We start from the raw sequence: 17470 nt of genomic DNA, 5'->3' as shown, positions 1-17470 counted from the left end.
GTTATGATCTAGGTATCACTGAAGTCTGGAATAGCTGTGAAGTTTTAAGTTAGTATTTTCATATCTGTACGCTAGTTTGCTTTGGTAAAAGTGTGTATACACGCTGGTTCAACACATCGACGTAGCGTATACATTATGAAATATGATATTTGAAGTTGCAGTTGGTTCTAATTGTTGATGCAGAGTTCTGGGTTATGCTTTGTGTTTTGGTGACTGTATTCTGGTGACATTGTTCTGAATGTTCAGATTGATTGATTGTGATTTGCTTCAGTGATGATGGGTTGTCAGTGATTGATTGATTCAATTGTGGTTGATTCAGAGAGTGATGATTGAGTTTTAGTGATTAGTTGATGCAAATGTATTTGATGGTTGTATTGCAGTTATGATTTTGAGCTTTAATGTTGTTGATGGGTTCAGTATGAAAATTGGATGAAACGTGGCCTTCAGATTGTGGTGTTGTGTTCCAGGAGTATCCAGTCTGAAAATTTATGAAACGTGGTCCCTGGAGGAAGAGAGAAGGTCGTAGCCTTCTGTAGGTCGGCGCCTACGTACTGGTAAACATATCGGCTAGTACAAGAGCCAGGGGGTTGGAGCTCCCTTCCAATAGCAGCTGGAAAATGAGTGAAGGTTGGAGCGTTCTATAGGTTGTCGCCTACGTACTAGTAAATGGATCGGCTAGTACAAGAGCCAGGGGTTGGAGCTCCCTTCCAGTAGTAGCTGGAAAACGAGTGAAGGTTGGAGACTTATGTAGATCGGCGCCTACGTACTAGTAAACGGATCAGCTAGAACAAGAGCTAGGGGGTTGTAGCTCCCTTCCAGTAGAAGATGGAGAATGGGAGAAGGTTGTAGCCTTCTGCAGGTGGGTGCTTGCGTACTGGTATGAGTCTGCACCAGTACAAGATTGTAAACAGGTTTTTCTTATATTAAAAGAAGACAGCAGCAGGTGGTTTTTGTCCCACATTGGGTTTCCACCTTAAATCTTGGTGTTCATGTGTGTTTCTTATTTGTGATGGTTTGTTCTGTTATTACTGCACATTGTTACTATTTATATGGTTAATGAAGTACTAATACACTGATTAAAGATCAATATATGATGAATTAACTGAATCATAAGTTTGTTGGATATACGATGGTTTCCTTAAATACAGTTGCATGTACACGCAAGTTACCTTCATTGAAGTAGCGTATATAAATCAGAGTATGAAAAGAAAAATTTATTGATCTGACTAATACTGATTCACCCCCCCCCCCAGTATTATTTCCAACAATCAATCCTCAATAGGTAGTAAAGGGAGGAGACTTTAAGGAGGATCTAGACCACAACTAGAGGAGTTTTGGAGTTGATTGTTACATTTGATGTGTATTTTTTGTAGGTGTCCTAAAGAGGGATGAAAAACTTCAATATTTTGTCAGGGAATCGAGACCTGGTGGGAGTAGAGTAGACTCAGTTCAAGGTATGTGTCTTCTCTTTCATGTTGATGAATGCAAGTGATGGTAGGTTTGTCCTAAGTGTTTTGGACAATGGTATTTTTTCCTTAGTACGGTGAAAAAGGAGAAGACTTGCTATTGTTAAGAGGGCAGTCCTAGAATCACTAAGAATGGATAATTTTGAGCAACAAAGATTGGTTAGTGGTTTGTTTGTTCAAGCCTTAGGTATGTCATTCTTGGAGCAACCAAGAGATAAAAAGAAGGTAGATTTGGTGATTCCCTAGTTCAATAAGTTCATTGATAGGTGGGAAGATTTGTGGAAGCACTAAGAATATTGAATGCATGAGGTTATTTAGTGTTGTGTGCATAGTTGAAAAGAAGCCCTAGTTCATTGATTTGATTTGTGACAAATCAGTGATAAGAGGGTTGTGTATGAAGACCCTAAATGCAATGACGTTGGAACATCCTTCTCATTGTTAAAGGGAAATTTACTGAAGTCTCGAAGAGTTAGCTATCTTGAGGAATAGGAGAAGCAGCTAGAGGACGAAATTATTTAATGGAGTTGCTTTGACTGATAGTAAATGATTGGAAAGGTCAGCCAAATTGTGTTAAGTATTGATTGGGGAAAAGATTGGCTAACCTTGTGTTGTGATAATCAGTTTGTTGAAGGAACTGTATGATGGACTATATTCAAGGCAAGAAGTAATGTTGGACACAATTCAAGATTAAGTAGGTGAAGACCTCAAATACAAGATCATAGATTGTTAGGAGGCAAATTTGGAGCCTCAATTCAAGAAGTTACAAGATGAGCAAACTCGGTGATAAGAGGGTTGATTGAGGAATCTACAATTATAACAAGTATTTGAAGTAAGGAAAAGTTGAGGCTTGTTGATCCACTCTCCTTGTTTGAGAGGGAGTAAGCATGGATTTATCCTCTCATGTTGAGAGGGAGTAAGGTTGGACATCGGTTCTCCCTATGTCATGTACTAGGCCAGGACTAATCGTCACAACTCTAGTCCATGCATCACGGATAAGGAGAATGATGGATTAAATAAGCATGTTTCCCCTTGTGTCAGTTACTATGATGGATTAGGATTTACATCCTAAGTCAAGTATAAGGGCATGGATAAGGAGAATGGTGGATTGGATAAGCATCTTGGATATATATTCATGATTCATATGTTGTGATGGATTAGGATGGAGATCATAATTCAAGTATATGGACTTGGATAAAGAATGGTCCTGTGGATAGACATTTCCTGAGGGAAATGGTCTAGTGGAGAACATACTCTAAGTATCCTAGGTGGAGTATGTACCTCAGAGTGGCGGTTTGGTGTCCCATGGAATTCCTCCCAGCATTGTGCTCTAATCTTATGGAGAGATATAGTGTACCTTTCAAGGCCTTGGTAATGTGACAATGTTGGTTGTATGATAATATCATCATTGATGCTTATCCATATGAATCCCTTCTTATGTGAATATTTCAACTTGAGATAGACCTGTTGACTCATTTTGAATACCTCCCTAGTTAAGAGGGAGTGTTGGAAAATGTAACTAGTGTCGGTCTTCATAATGAAAGAAAAATTACTATTGAATTTTTTTTATTATTATCTTTTGATCTAGCATGTTCTTCATGCTCATTAGAGTCAAAAAGAGTCAAAGAAATTTGTAAAAGAGTCATGTCAAATTTGACATTTGTAAAGAAAGAAAGAAAAAAATATATTCTTGTAAAATTTGTTATCAAATCTCCAAGTTAGCCTTCCCTTTGTAAGTCAGCTTGTATGACCATTTGGCACCTCATGGATAGTTATATAAAGACATATACTCGAGATCTTTTGGAGAGATAAGCAAGCAAGTCAAAACAGTTTGATCTTTGCAATTAGATAAGCAGTAAAGCGAAGATATAGGAGTTTACAAAGGAAAAAGAAATGAACCCTTTCATGTCTAAAGGAGTCAAATTAAGAGACTATTCGTGATCTAAAGTAGCCAAATTCTGCAACTAAATAGAAATTATCTAAAGTGTGCAAACATGGTTGAAGTTTGAAGGTCATTATAGTCTATAACCAGACCGAAAATTTTGAAGCTTTCCTAAAGTAATGTGACAAGGCTAAAAATATGAAGTAGCTTGCAACTTAAGACAGGGCCAAAAATTCTCTGAAGTTGGTAACATAACAGTGATCTGATTTTTGTAGCTTGAGTGAATTTTGAAGAATCTTGACTTTGACTTTGACTTGGGAGGTGTTATGCAACCAGATCACAAAACAGAAGAAACAATAGATCAATGACTTGAAAATCAGGCTCTTTGAGGGGGCAACATTCTTTACATCACATAAATGAACAATTATTGGATGATACAAATGACAAGACCTCCTTGGTATATATAGGATTCTAAGAGGTCACAATATAATCAGAGCCTACATAACAATAATAATGTAAGGGCACAACAATAACAATAAGGGGGGTTACACTAACAATAATAATAAGAGGGCTACACTAATATTATAGGGACCTGTTTCACACATTTTTGCAAAGTTCCGAGAAAGCAGATGTGCCATATTTTTCTTCAAGGGATCAAGATCATCAACTATCAGCATTGTGTTATTGTAAACCCATTTTGCAAATTTTTAATGTAAATGATGCTAGTAAGACCATGAATGTATGTAACAACCTAGGTAAGCCTATTATTTTGGCGATAATTTCATCCTAGGAGGTTTTTCGTCTCATTGATTCATCTGTGTTTCTAAACACAGATGGTCGACAGATTTTTTCCCTCCAACCTCACCCCAAAGCTAGGGTGGAATTTGTCGTCAAAGTCTTAGGTGAGTCCTAGTGTTCTAGTCGAGTCTTATGTAAAAGTGATTTGGGAATAATTTAAGCTAATTGGCTAAATTATTTTATTACAAATCACTTGGTCTACTAGATCATATTGTGTCGTAGAATTGGGTATGTAATTTGAGGGTCTAAGCTGAACGGGTATTCCCCCTTTGAGGATTGAATTGTAAAAAATCTTATGTAAAAAATATTTTAGTGCATTGTCTCTCATACTTAGACACTATGGCTAAAATATTAGAGGGTGGAAAAAATATTTAATCCCCTCAAGCGTCAATTAATTAAATTAGAATCTTAAGCCAAAAATTTAATTAATTAGAGTCAAAATTAAAAGTCTAGAGAGATTAAATTATTCAAGTGGAAAAATTCGTGGATATCAAAAGAATTAGATTTTGGAGACCCCCCACCAAGGGAATATTAGAAATTTCAAGAAAAAATGGACCCTTGAACCTTGGTGGTTAAGTCAAAGCCATTTTTTTTAGGAAATTGGCTCAAAATAAAAATTTTGAGCTAATAAAAAAAGGATTTAATGAGAAATTCAAAAAAATCCTCAAAAAAAAATATTTTCAACAGCTAAGATTAAAAGATCATCAAGGATTTATTAGCGGCTAAGAAAATTTTGATGAGGATCAAGCCAACAAGCCGTTATTTTTTCAACTTGGAGGATTTATCCATAAATTAGAGAGTCATTTGTCTCAAAATCCATCTGATGTCTAACTAATAAATTGTTGCAGAAGCACTGATGTAATACTATTGTCTCACTGGGAACGTTTATTTGAATCATAATAAAGACTTTGGGGTGTAGTTCAAGGTGTTCAGTGTTTGTTTATTTCTGGTATGTGTTGGGTATGAGTTTTTCTATATTGTGTTGATTAATGTTAAAATTTGGTATTCATTAGATGGGGATAAAGTCATCCTATTGATAGATTTTGGGTTTATCTTAGATTATTTGATTCGCCATATGTCTAACAAATTTTCTTGAGAAATATATATAGTGTTTGCAAGTTCCCGAGTGCTTGGTCTCCAAGTTCACAAACTGTGGGCATGTACCGAATTTATTTGGACTCCAAATATTTATGTGGTTTATTCAATTTCGCTAAGGCTGTAATGTGCATTAATTTTCCAAAGTATCATTAGCCACTTATCAAAGAAAAACTCCAAAAAAATATTTTGTCAAATTTTATTTTATTTCTCAAAAACCCTTGTATATTTGTAACTTTTGTAAAATTTTGATGAGGATCAAGCCAACAAGCCGTTATTTTTCAACTTGGAGGATTTATCCATAAATTATAGAGTCATTTGTCTCAAAATCCATCTGATGTCTAACTAATAAATTGTTGCAGAAACACTGATGTAATACTATTGTCTCGCTGGGAACGTTTATTTGAATCATAATAAAGACTTTGGGGTGTAGTTCAAGGTGTTCAGTGTTTGTTTATTTCTGGTATGTGTTGGGTATGAGTTTTTCTATATTGTGTTGATTAATGTTAAAATTTGGTATTCATTAGATGGGGATAAAGTCATCCTATTGATAGATTTTGGGTTTATCTTAGATTATTTGATTCGCCATATGTCTAACAAATTTTCTTGAGAAATATATATAGTGTTTGCAAGTTCCCGAGTGCTTGGTCTCCAAGTTCACAAACTGTGGGCATGTACCGAATTTATTTGGACTCCAAATATTTATGTGGTTTATTCAATTTCGCTAAGGCTGTAATGTGCATTAATTTTCCAAAGTATCATTAGCCACTTATCAAAGAAAAACTCCAAAAAAATATTTTGTCAAATTTTATTTTATTTCTCAAAAACCCTTGTATATTTGTAACTTTTGTAAAATTTTGATGAGGATCAAGCCAACAAGCCGTTATTTTTCAACTTGGAGGATTTATCCATAAATTAGAGAGTCATTTGTCTCAAAATCCATCTGATGTCTAACTAATAAATTGTTGCAGAAACACTGATGTAATACTATTGTCTCGCTAGGAACATTTATTTGAATCATAATAAAGACTTTGGGGTGTAGTTCAAGGTGTTCAGTGTTCATTTATTTCTGGTATGTGTTGGGTATGATTTTTTCTATATTGTTTTGATTAATGTTAAAATTTGGTATTCATTAGATGGGGATAAAGTCATCCTATTGATAGATTGGGTTTATCTTAGATTATTTGATTCGCCATATGTCTAACAAATTTTCTTGAGAAATATATATAGTGTTTGCAAGTTCCCAAGTGCTTGGTCTCCAAGTTCACAAACTGTGGGCATGAACCGAATTTATTTGGACTCCAAATATTTATGTGGTTTATTCAATTTCGTTAAGGCTGTAATGTGCATTAATTTTCCAAAGTATCATTAGCCACTTATCAAAGAAAAACTCCAAAAAAATTATTTTGACAAATTTTATTTTATTTCTCAAAAACCCTTGTATATTTGTAACTTTTGTAAAATACTTTGTAAATTATTTTTGCTAATTGGGGTTTTGGGGTTTTGAGATTTTGTATATATTTTGGGTTTTGGGGTTTTAAGATTTTGTATATATTTGGGGTTTTGGGTATTTGTAAATCTATTTGTGCAGGTGAGATCAAGTAGAAAAAGTTGGAATAGAGATAGATCTAGGACCTTGAGGGTAATATCTAGTCTATAAAATTTTTGCAGGGCTAACCATTGAAAACTTTGTAGTAAAATTCAGATCTAAAGCAAATTAATTTTTTGGAAGCTAAGGTTTCGAGTTTCAACCCTCCCAGGCCCAGATCCAGCCTCTCCAAGGACATCGTCAGCCTCTAAGGTCCCAGGGTCACCCTTCCATCCCTTTGTGTCATCTTTTAGGACCTCCAAGAGGTCATCGTCAACCCTTTGAGGCCTTAGCCTCCTTTTTTCGGTCCTGCGTCAAGAATTTTAGGCCTTTACAGCCCTAGTGGTAGGCCTAGGAGGCCTCGACCTACCCTTAGAGTCTTAGACGGTTGTCCTTAGGGCTAGCCATGGGATTTTCAAGCCCTCTCCTAACCCTCTCCTCCTCTGTCCTCCTCCCTACCCTTTGTTCTCCCTTCTTTGGCCCTTTAGACCACTTTTCAGCCCTTCCTTACCCTCTAGCCCTAGCCGATGTCCTTTGGTGCCTTTTCCTTTGCCTCTTTCTCTCATCTAGCCCTAATTTGACCATTGTCTATCTCTTAATTTTTGGACTAAATACTTGGTGGGTTTTGCAGGAAAAAGTTGCTCAAGGTTAGTGTTTTTAGGTGTAAAATCATTGGAGAAATTTTTGGCAACTTGGGCAAGTTCATCTTCAAGGCCTTGGGCGTAAAGTTTTCTCTTTAAATCCTAAATGTATCCCTGTCTTTTTATAGTTGTAAATTCATCTTCATAACAGTGATATAAGTGCCCTAATAACATATCTAATTGGTCAAAATACTCTAAAATTGTAAAATAATTTTTTCCTTAATTTTTGGCCACTTGGGTATTGCATATCTAGCCTAGATCTAAATTTTATCTTGCTGGAATTTCTCTGCATAATTGAATAGTCAAATTTGATATTTTCTAAATATCACACTTAAGAGGACTCAAAATTTCAATCGTTTAGTTTTGGAAAAGTTTTCCAAGTTTTGGGCTTAATTTGGCAATTGTAATAGCATCAATAGCTCACTGATTTTCTCATCTACTAACTGATGTAATAAGTTATTTCAAATCTGATATGTCACTGAATATTACATCTTAAATTGGACTAAACTCAAAATTTACATTAAGCAAAGTGGTGGGCATCTTATTGAGCATCTTTGGTTATCACAGGCTTGTTGTTTCTTGGGTCTACATCAATTTACTCATTGTTGTGATAAGTCTCTTAGTGTTGTTATATCATTCACTTGTTTCTCATTAGAACATAGATTGCATAAGTGCTTTCATAGTTTTACATTACATTGTTCCTTGTTGCTAGTATTGACATTGTGGAAGTAGCTAGCATTGTGTTTTCCTTGTGATTTTATATGTTATAAAGTTCATACTTAACATCTAATAAGCTCACTCATAACTTCCACTGGCATAAGTTCATTGGTAATCTTCATTGTAATATCTTGAATAATTGTGTTTGGCATCTTGAATCATTGGCTAACTGATAAGTGGATAATTTTCTTTAAGTTCTTGTTATCAATTGGTATTAAACATTGGCACTTGTATTCTTAAGCACTTGTCTTGTTTTTAATATTTTTTTTCCAATTATGGTTAAGTACTCTTGTCATTAAAGGCTAATCACAAATATAAATACTTAAAGACTTAACCAATCTTAACTCAAGTGACTTCACTCATAACCATTGCATAAACATTCCAGGCTTAGATTGCATTAAAAACTTGCCTCCAATCATAAGCTTGGTTGGTATACTCTTAGGACAAACCTCTCTCATATAGCTTGAGGGATTCAACCCTTCTTAGTGGTTAACACAGTGACCTTGTAGTCGTCAAAGCCAAAGTCTCTGCAGGGCCAGAGGCACTAGGTGGATGGAACACAAGGGGAAGTACCATTAATCAAGCCTTTGCTTGCTTCCCTTTGGCTTCCATCTCACAACCTACTTTGAAGATTGTTTGTCAAAATAGTTAAGGGAAAGGTTTCATCTAGATTAGGCATATAATCTAAAATTAGCCAATATCCTTGCATCACACTTAGGTCTTAGGAGTTTCATCTCATATAGATTAGTAAATCATATAAGAAGCAGTTGTACATCTGGTTACTTGGTCATATTTTATAATAAGCAAGAACTTTTGACTCCATAAGGCATTGGCCTCAATTCTAAATCTAATCGAAACCTTAATGTTGCTAAATTTTCACCAAGTAGATAGGCCACTGAATTGTGTCTCTTGGGCAAGTTGGTTCCTGACTTGCTTTCCATCATGTTGACACCTAATCCTTGTGATTGGCTGAATTAATGTAAATAGATAAATAGGAAATATGAACAGTCATCGGGAGACGAACTGAACAGTCTCTCCCTCATGTATATAATGAAGACCTACCTGAAGGAATAAATCAGTCGAATCATTTTTGCCTGATGAGAGTTACTGCCTGGCCTCACATGGTATCAGAGCCAGCTCCTCTTTTTAGCTATTGTGCCTTGTAACTCCCTTGTCTGCTCCTCTGCTCTCCATATAATTCAGTGACTGAGTGTTGTCTGATACTGCCTGCGTTCTGCCATATTCTATTTATATTACCTGCGCTCTGCTCCATACAAGCCTGACATTTGAACGTTGTCTGACCATCTGTTTGAATGCGTTGAGTGCCTGCCATTACCTGTACCCTACTACAATCCCATGTGGAGTATGAGGACCGTCCTGAGAATTATGAGGTTGCCCGTTACCTTTCAGAAATGAGTCGCTGGATAATCCTTTCGTCTTTTCATTGTGATGTGAAGGGGAAAATCCGTCTGCGCGAGTAGAGAGAGGTTTTACCACATGACAATGGTGATGAATATTTGCTTGCACAGTGTGGTGTTCCAAAGCGGTACGCCCTGTCTGCCTGCGGTTCGAATCCTTGGACGGGTTCTTTTTTTTGTACATTTCCGAGCTAAGTTATTTTGGAATGTAGAGGCAACTTTTGGTTTTGATGAGTGTTACAGCATGAGCTTTCATACTTCAATTGATGGAGCTTGAAACCCAAAAGCTTGCGCGTAAGGAAACTGTTGTTTTCTAAGAGTGCTTTTGAAGTTACTGAGTGGAGCATTCTAGACATTGCGGAGTGCCAGACCTTGATTTGAGCTGTACATGCATGCTTGCTCTACGCCGGTTGCGACCAGTGTTTCGGTAGGCAGCCCTGAGGTACTGCTTCCTCCATTTAATAATAGTATGAACAAATCTCTGTTGATTGAGTTGGCGCCATCTGTGGAATAACGTAGATTACAATCACTAATGTACCCCTGCCGTAATGAACCCAGCAATCAGTGGATGATAGGTATATAATGCAGTTTGGACGGGAATAACACTGAGGTATAACGCCGATATTATAACACTGCTAGACTTAACACCGCTGCTCTTAATGTCGGTATTATAACATTGTTTGGCATTGTATATAATGTTGTTTTGGCATATAACCTGGTTTCAACGATTTCTGAAGACTGTTTTGGCATTGTATTAACGCTGGTTGACATATAACGTTGTTTTGACATATAACACTGGCTCAACAATTTCTGAAGTTTGTTTTGGGAAATAAAGCTGGTATTTACTTTGAAATTTTTTTGCTAAATGCCATATGTACGCTGCTCCATGCGTTGAACTGTACGTTGCTCCATGCGTTGACTGTTTTGGACACTGGCTTATGTTGTTTGTTGATGACATGACATATATTGCATGATTGTAGTCGATTCCATTTTTTTGGAAAGTCATAGAAAATTATTATTAGTGTTTTGCTACGAATACTGTAATTATTTTTGGGCTCAGTTCAAATTTTTATGATGGAGAAGTTTGTTGAAAAAGTGAAGGGTTTGGAAAAGAAGACAACTCTTCTTGCACACAGAGAGGATAATCTTGCTCAAGATTCTTCCAAAGCAAGAGGTAGAAGAGATTTCAGAGGCAGGGGGGGCAGAGACTCTCAAGGAGAAAAGGCAGATTTGCACTGCATACGCTGCAAAAGAAATGGATCACATGATGCCTCTACATGCAAGCTACCATGGGACAAAATTGAGCAGAAAAGAAACCAACAGAAAGGTAAAACTGATGATACAGACAAAGGTAAAGCACCTGAATCCGCTCACTATGTTATGGCACAATGTAACATTGGAGTAAATGAAGATTTGTTTAATGCTTCACTTGCTTCATGGAAAAATGATTGGTTGCTTGATTCAGGAGCAACCTGCCACATGACTCATAGAAAAGATTTTTTTGAAGATTTCACTGACAATGTTGATGGAGCAGTATACTTTGCAAATCAATCAAAAATCAAGCCATCAGGGCTTGGCACAATCAGGCTTAAACTGCCTGGTCTTCCAGACTTTCTTCTACATCATGTTCTATATCTCCCACAACTGAAGAGAAACTTGTTGTCCCTGATCCACATTCGCCAGCAAGGTCACTCCATTCATATGTTTGATGGCAAGCTTGAGGTAAGAAAAGCATTTGACCACTCACTTGTCATGAGGGGAATAGAAGAAGAAAGGCTTATCAAGCTGCAAGGAACCTCTGCTCATGCACAACATTTCTCATACAATTCTCATCATGAAGAAGGTACACTTCCATCATGTTTATTATGGCATGCTAGATTTGGACATTTGAACTATGACAGTCTCCGCTTATTGAAGAAAAATGTGTTGCTGGTTTGCCTACAATTCCTAGGAAACTTAAGCAATGTGATGCTTGCATTCTAGGAAAGCATAGCAAACAGTCTTTTCATGATTCACATTCAAGAGCACATAGGAAACTTGAACTCATTCATTCAGATTTATGTGGTCCAATGCATGTTCCTTTTGCAAATGGAAATAAATATATCATGACATTTGTTGATGACTACACCAAAATGTGTTGCGTTTATTTATTGAAGAACAAATCTGATGCTTTTCAAACATTCAAGAATTTTCATAAATGGATTGAAAATGATGCACAATCTCATATTGGGTCTATTCGCACTGATAATGGAAAAGAATACACATCAAATGAATTTGAAAACTATCTTCGCCAACATGGGATCAAACATCAAACAACTGTGCCTTATAATCCCCAACAGAATGGTGTAGCTGAAAGAATGAATAGGAAAATCTTAAATATGGTACGATCCATGCTCTTCTTCAAAAATGTAAAGATAATGTTTTGGGTTGATGTTGTTCTATGTGCTGCATATATAAAGAATAGATGTCCATCTAATGCTATAAGAAACAAGACTCCATATGAAATGTGGTATGGACATGTTCCTTCAGTAAAGCATCTCAGGGTCTTTGGTTCCACCTGTTATGCTTTGATACCAAAGGTACATAGAAATAAACTTGGTGCTAGAAGTCCTAAGTGTATCTTCCTAGGGTATTCAAACACCTCCAAAACATACCGCCTCTATGATGAAGTAAATAAGAAGTTTGTTGTATCTAGAGATGTAATTTTCCTTGAATCATCCAAAACTGACAATGTTGTTGAGCGGCAACTTGATCGCTTGGATAGATTCGCAAAAGCAAAATCATTTCAAGAATTTGATAATCAGATTCCACATCTTGAAGGGTGGATTCCTATACTAGATCAACATGTGGAATCTTCTTCTGAAGAACACTCTCCCCCGCATGAAACTCCAACAACGGATGATGCTTTAAGTGATGTAATTGATAGAATTGGGAAACTCAATCTTGACTCAGTCCCAACTCAATCAACGGAGCAGCCTGGACCATCTGAGAAAGGTCCCCCAAAGTGGTTGACAAAGACACTTGAAAGTGTTCATCCTGATGAAGTTGGAAAGACAGGAACCATAAATTCAAACCAGCAAAATGGAGGTGATGTAGATGACTCTAATTCACCTGTTGATATGGATGTTTCTTATGATTGTGAATTGAACTTGTCTACAGATTTTGAACCAACTTCCTTCAAAGAAGCTGCTTCTCATGATGAATGGAAAGAAGCGATGCAAAAGGAGTATGATGCCCTCATAAAGAACGGCACTTGGAAGCTGGTTGATCCTCCATTTGGAACCAAACCAATTGGCTGCAAGTGGGTCTACAAGAACAAGTATAAAGCTGATGGCTCACTTGATAAGCACAAAGCTAGGCTTGTGGCAAAAGTTTTTGCACAGAAGGAAGGGGTCGATTATGAGGAGACTTTTCCCCCACAGCAAAATGGGCTACCATCCAGACACTCTTTGCACTAGGAGCTCAAAACGGTTGGAAAGTCCATCAAATGGATGTAAAAAATGCTTTCTTGAATGGAGATCTAAAGAGAATGTTTTTATGTCCCAGCCTGAAGGTTTTGCTATGAAAGGACATGAACATAAAGTATGCAAACTTGTGAAGTCCTTGTATGGCCTCAAACAAGCATCGTGAGCCTGGTATGAAAAACTAACTGAGCATCTTCTGAAACTCAATTTCAAACATTTTGATCTTGATGATGCAACTTTATTTGTCAAGAAAGTTGGCAAAACAGTTGTATATCTTGTGGTATATGTAGATGATCTTTTGATGACAGGGAACAATGAAAGCTACATTGCATCCATAAAAAAGGAATTGGGGAAAAGTTTTGAAATGACTGATTTGGGCTATGTTCATTACTATTTTGGCATTGAAGTAACCCAACATCCAAAGTCCATATTTCTTTCTCAAAAGGAATACATTGGAGATCTGTTGAACAGGTTTGGCATGACAGAGTGCAATCCTCTCACTACTCCAATGGAACAAAACTTAAAGCTCACATCTATTGAAGGAAAAGAATTTGAGGATGCAACAAAGTATAGATAGCTTGTAGGAAGTCTCAACTACCTAACTACAACCAGACCAGACATTTTGTTTGCTGTTGGAATACTCTCCAAGTTTATGCAAAAGCCCTGTGAGGGACATTGGTCTGCTGCAAAAAGAGTTCTAAGGTACTTGAAGGGAACTCAAGACTTTGGAATCAAGTATACACAGGTGGACGACTTCAGTTTGATTGGATACTCTGATTCAGACTTCAATGGAGACAAAGAAACTGGGGTATCAACTTCAGGATATGCTATGAGTCTTGGATCAGGAGCTGTCTCCTGGAGATCACGCAAATAATCAGTTCCAGCAGATTCCACAACAGAAGTAGAAAACGTGGCAGCAGCTGAAGCAACAAAAGAAATTGTGTGGCTCAGGAAAATTCTTGAAGATTTGCAGGTAAAACAAGTACAATCAACTCCACTCATGATTGACAATACCTCTGCAATAAAGTTGGCCAAGAACCCAAAGTTCCATGATCGAACGAAGCACATCAATACTAAATATCATCTGATTCGACATCATGTTGAGGCCAAAACAATCCATATTCGTCATTGTTCCACAAATGAGCAAATTGCAAACATCTTCACCAAAGTGCTTGGAAGGGAAAAGCTTGAACAATTCAGAATGATGCTTGGACTCACCAACATCCCTTCAGATTAAGGGGGGGAATTTTGACACCTAATCCTTGTGATTGGGTGAATTAATGTAAATAGATAAATAGGAAATATGAACAGTCATCGGGAGATGAACTGAACAGTCTCTCCCTCATGTATATAATGAAGACCTACCTGAAGGAATAAATCAGTCGAATCATTTTTGCTTGATGAGAGTTACTGCCTGGCCTGACACATCATCTCACCTCCATAGGAACTACCCCCCATAGCATGTTGTTGGGAGATAGTTAGAATGAAGTGGGTAGGGATCAGAGTGACAACCCCCACCCTAAGTTGTTGTCACGGTGCCTGTACAATCTGGGTGACAACAGGACCTAACATGCCCCTCTCCTTCAAAAAAATTGTAGTCCTCAACACTTGAGTAGTTATGGATTCTTTTGTATAAAATTATCATCCTCCCATGTGGAATCTTCAACGAGTAAGTTCTTCCACTTAATGAGATACTTTGAAATTGATCGATTTCATATCTATCAGGTTCTTGTTTCCATGACTGCTTCAAGATCCAATATGATTTTTCCTTCTTCATCAAGTTCTGGCAATATTGTTTGAACTGGGAGCTTGTCACCAATAACCTTTTTTAAGCATGAAATATGGAACATTGGGTGTACTCAAGAAGATGCGCCAGCGCCAATTTGTAAACCACATTACCAATCATTTGTGTCAGACCAGGCAGTAACTCCTCAACCAAAATTGATTCGTGTGTTTTTTTCATCAGGTAGGTCTTCATTATATACATGAGGGAGAGACTGTTCACTTCATCTCCCGATGACTATTCATATTACTTATTTATCTATTTACATTATATTCACCCAATCCTGAGGATTAGGTGTCAACATTCCCCCCCCTTAATCTGAAGGGATGTTGGTGAGTCCAAGCATCATTTTGAATCATTCAAGCTTTTCTCTTCCAAGGGCTTTGGTGAAGATGTCTGCAATTTGCTCATTAGTGGAACAATGACAGAGATGGATTGTTTTGGCCTCAACATGATGTCGAATCAGATGATATTTAGTATTGATGTGCTTCGTTTGATCATGGAACTTTGGGTTCTTGGCCAACTTTATTGCAGAGGTATTTTCAATCATGAGTGGAGTTGATTGTACTTGTTTTACCTACAAATCTTCAAGAATTTTCTTGAGCACACAATTTCTTTTGTTGCTTCAGCTGCTGCCACATATTCTGCTTCTGTTGTGGAATCTACTGGAACTGATTGTTTGTGTGATCTCCACGAGACAGTTCCTGATCCAAGACTCATAGCATATCCTGAAGTAGATACCCCAGTTTCTTTGTCTCCATCGAAGTCTGAATCAGAGTATCCAATCAAGCTGAAGTCGTCCACCTGTGTATACTTGATTCCAAAGTCTTGAGTTCCCTTCAAGTACCTTAGAACTCTTTTTGCAGCAGAACATTGTCCCTCACAAGGCTTTTGCATAAACCTGGAGAGGATTCCAATAGCAAACGAAATGTTTGGTCTGGTAGTATTTAGGTAGTTGAGACTTCCTACAAGCTGTCTATACTTTGTTGCATCCTCAAATTCTTTTCCTTCAATAGATGTGAGCTTTAAGTTTTGTTCCATTGGAGTAGTAAGAGGATTGCATTCTGTCATGCCAAACCTGTTCAACAGATCTCCAATGTATTTCTTTTGAGAAAGAAATATGGACTTCGGATGTTGGGTTACTTCAATGCCAAGATAGTAATGAACATAGCCCAAATCAGTCATTTCAAAACTTTTCCCCAATTCCTTCTTTATGGATGCAATGTAGCTTTCATTGTTCCCTGTCATCAAAAGATCATTTACATATACCACAAGATATACAACTGATCTGATAATCACCTAATGAGTGACCTCAGTAAAGATTTATTTAACAGAAGGTATTACAGACTCATGTGTTGGTGTGTGTGTTATGTGTTATTGAAACAACGGATCGATCAGATTGCCAATACACAAACATTTTGAATGGAAAGACAGCAGAGAAATGCAGTAAGCAGACACAAAGACACAAGCAATTTTTAATAAGGAGTTCACCCTATTCTCCAGGGATACGTCTCCGGTCCAGCTTCAGTGGTGGCCATGTTTTATTATGTCTTTGAGTAGAGAAATTACAATACAGGGACTCAATATGAGTTCTCTTGAAGCAGATTTTGCTTGGCAGGGTGGTTCTTGGATTCCCCAAGCCACTTAGAGTACACAAACTCTTGTTCTTCCTACCTACTCTGTGACCCTCTGTCTACAGTGGAAAGAGCCAACTGTGATGCTCAATCCAGACAGATTCCTCTATGGGAAGGCTTGATTCTTCAAGCTCTCTGGTGCTCGATGTTGCCTGTGGTCAGCTCAGCCCTATGTCTCCTCTGCTTGGCTTTACTGCTCTCTATGCTCAGTCCTCCTCTCAGGGTTCACTATTCACTATCTCTCTTGGTCACTTGGACTCTTCGATTTGAATCTCCCTTCTGATCTCCAATCCCCCATTCGACTGCCCCCGTTCATGGCTTTAGTCATTTGATCCTCGGCCTATTCGTTTTCCTCTTCTTCCTGTGTCGATTCGCCTGTCGCTTGTGTGCTTGGAATTCCCTGTTCAGCGTCAACATAATGCTCAGGAAGTAGCCACGTGTCTCCATCGGAACTGCGCCAGCCCGCTTGTTGATTCGTTGCTTTCTCCACCGTGGCGGTCAACGGATTCTAAATCCTCTTAAATCACAGCTTTATCCCTTGTCAATTCTCCTCTGTCTATCGGGCGCAATCTCAACCGTTCGATCTGGGCTCCTCCAGATCCAACGTCATTCGCACGTCGAGCGCGATTGACTTGCTCAACCGATAACGCGCAATCGCGGCGGTTTTTCTCTCTCCTCCACTACCACGCATCGATCGCTGATTGTGATTGCTCCGCTTTCTCCAAAACCTCTTACCATTCAAGGGCGTCCTGATCAAACCGTCAGTTTCCAGGCCGTGGGTCCCACCATCGTACATTGGCGCTTTTTCCTTCTTCCGCCCACGGTCCTCTGGCTCCCTGATGTGACCGAGTGCTTAAGCCCTACCATTTTGGCCCTGTTTGCCCAGCAATGCGTGTTAGCGCTAATGCGCATCGAAAACCAGCTCCTTTTCCCATTCCAGGGCTCCCAGGGGCTATTTTGACCTCCTATGTAGTCTCCATGGACCTC

This window comes from Pinus tabuliformis, chromosome 6 (assembly GCF_031772625.1).
Source record: "Pinus tabuliformis cultivar Carrire ecotype Pingquan chromosome 6, CPIR1, whole genome shotgun sequence".
NCBI lineage: Eukaryota > Viridiplantae > Streptophyta > Pinopsida > Pinales > Pinaceae > Pinus > Pinus tabuliformis.
This window is presented reverse-complemented; position numbering follows the sequence as displayed.